This window comes from Apis dorsata, unplaced genomic scaffold (assembly GCF_000469605.1).
Source record: "Apis dorsata unplaced genomic scaffold, Apis dorsata 1.3 scaffold_683, whole genome shotgun sequence".
Lineage (NCBI taxonomy): Eukaryota > Metazoa > Arthropoda > Insecta > Hymenoptera > Apidae > Apis > Apis dorsata.
In genome coordinates, this window is record NW_006263864.1 from 1874378 (window position 1) to 1877133 (window position 2756).

General features: G+C 44.6%; 1 protein-coding gene across 10 annotated transcripts in view; it reads right to left on the reverse strand.

Moving 5' to 3' along the window:
• The window catches only part of LOC102678731 (inner centromere protein-like), a 148650-nt gene that overhangs the window by 65441 nt on the left and 80453 nt on the right, over nt 1-2756 (reverse strand). The window lies entirely within an intron of this gene.

Below are 2756 nucleotides of genomic sequence, written 5' to 3' on the forward strand. Positions count from 1 at the left end.
TCGACAGACAGTGTTCCGAGGGAGTGGGATATACACGATAGTTTGCATCGTATCTCCTATGCAACGTTCCAAGATATGAACAATCGCGAGTCGAGCCGTTGTGTAATCACACGGTTTCTTTAAATAGATTACGATTGTTTACTACTTCTTTTCCAGACGCCATTGTAGAAACTACACGCGCTCCAAACCAAGAGGTAATTATTCCTCTTTTTTTTCCGCGTCGTTTCTAGTTACAATTAATTTCTAATCATCGTGGTTTTATTTATTTTTTAATGGAAATGGAAGGAAACGTGCTCTGCTGAAGGTTGAGAAGGTTCAAATTTCGAAAAGGGGATCGTTTCCACCGATATCGATTTTATTTCCTTGCACATCGAGTTGCGTATTCTTCCAACGTTGCTCGATCGATGAAGATAAAGATAACGACGTATTTCTCGACCGATCGGAAAAAGAATTAGACGTTTTAAACGTTTCTGCTACTGTGGATTATATTGGACAAAGAGTAGATCGGACACGGTCTCGGCGTAAATAACATTGAAATTCATCGCGGACGCGGCGGTTTAAAGATAGACGAAACACGGCCGCCGATGAATATTCCATCGATCGACGGAGCTCATTATTCACGGGCAACCTCGCGAGTCAATAAAAAAAAGGAGATGACGCGGACGAGAAGCCTTGCCACCGATATTCAAATTACTCTGACATTTCTCGCCATTTTCGTCTTTCTAGAATTACACGGTGTTTGTCGTTTCCCCGAGATACCGATAACGAGACGTCGTCTCGCCTTCAAAGACGTTTCCTCGAATCGAGGGACACAAAGGGACGAAAGTCGGCTAATTCGACGAACGTCGGCGTTTTCCTTTTTCCCTCTCGGTATAAACGAGAGAGACAGAGAGAGAAAGAGCGCGCCTTAAAAGGCGACGACGCGGCCCATTCATTCGCGTATCAACCGGCGAAACGATTCTCGAAATACCGGCGGGACCGCGCTCTTCGAAGGCAAATAACCGTGCGCCTCACTTTTGATGGATCCTTTGACGCAGCCTCGTGATATCTTCTCGCTTGGTTAAACATCGATCTCGTAAAAAAAAAACCGGGATAGAAGAAGTAACGCTCGATTCGAGAAAAGATACTTCGTCGAAACTTGCTAATGGTTAATTGTTAAGTTGGACAGGAGATAATTTTGCAGCGAGAAATCGACGCTCGCTCGTTAATTTGGTTTGGTAATCGCTATCGCTCCGGAGAAGCGACGTGCGAGCCATGAATTAACGATACAGAGGATCGAAATATTGCATATCGCGTATAGTTTTTTTTTTTTTTTATAATTTAGATGAGAGATTTCGGAAATATAAGAGAGTTCGAAGAGATTACGAATGAAAGTTGATCCGGAGTATCGATTTAAAAACAAGAAATCAAAGTTAGAAGTATATCTAGCCCGTTCGTTCTCATAACTCTATGTAACCCACTCGTCAACCCACTTCTTCCACGTCGTATTAAATCTCATCTCCCTCCCCCCTACTCCTCTCCCACTTTCTACCCGATGCACAATGCAACGAACAAGACGATAAACTAACCCCGTGACCCATAATTACCCGCAATCACTGACATTTTCATCGCGCGGTATCACGATTAACAGGCAATTAAGCCCGTTTTCACGAAGCGTAGCCTCCGCACGCCTCGTCACAATAGACGGATCCTAGGATCGCGATCGTAGCAGCTAACCGACATCTACCGATAATCACACGCCGTCCCACGCGTGATGCAATCGGCCCGTGAATACCGTAATTCATCCGTAATGCGCGAATCAACTGCGGGCAAGCCTCGATCTCGCGAACGAGAACGGAAACGGATCCATCTTTTCCCCTTCCTTTCCATCCGATGATCTTTCTTCCTCTGCTGAATCCCCTGCCCTGCCGACCGGTTACGAATGCAATTTATAACCTCGATTTCGAGCGGTAGTTTCGAACGTCGACTATATTATATATATTCTAATTTAAAATTATCCGAAAGGATAATACGAAGCATGATACGAAAGGGTAATCGAAGTTAGTCATTTTCTTTCGAGTGATAATCTCCGCGGATCGATTGGGTCATCGCGAGGAGAGAGGAGATCATCGATGCGTGGAAATCTGAAATCATCCATGAGGATGGGTGATCGAGTGTAAATAAGAATGGGAGAATCTATCTTGGATAGATTCCGTGACGATCCATTTGGCGATCCATCGTTGAAGATGTAAACTTGTCACGGGTAACGGGTAATCGCATCGTATAAGTTCGATCGAAATAGAAGAGGAATTGTCTACTCTTGTTGACTCGAATCAACGATAAGACCGAGGAGTTGGAGAGGAGCTCCTCGAAAAGACCATTAACAACGGAGCTCTCCTTCGATGATAATGACCATGAGAAAGAGAGAGAGAGAAAAAAGTGGTATCGCCTGAAATGGAAGAACTCGAGGGAAAATGCCGGCGCGCAGGGAGGCGAGAAGCCAAGAAGCTCGGACTCCAACTCTTTGAGGATTGAAAAGGAAACGGTTCGAGAGGCTGACCCCGTTTTTCATTCACCCGGCAGAAGCTGCGGGCGATTTCCCCGTTGACGCAGAAATCTTTGGCGAACGGTTTACATCGAAAACACGAGAGGAGGAGATCGAAGGAAATAGTAAACTTGCAAATTCAAGGGAGGAGCTATATTCCCCGAAGCTGGTGATTATGTTTGCTGTCGAAAAAACTGCTAAATTTTTTTTCTCTTTTTTGCAAAAAAAAAAA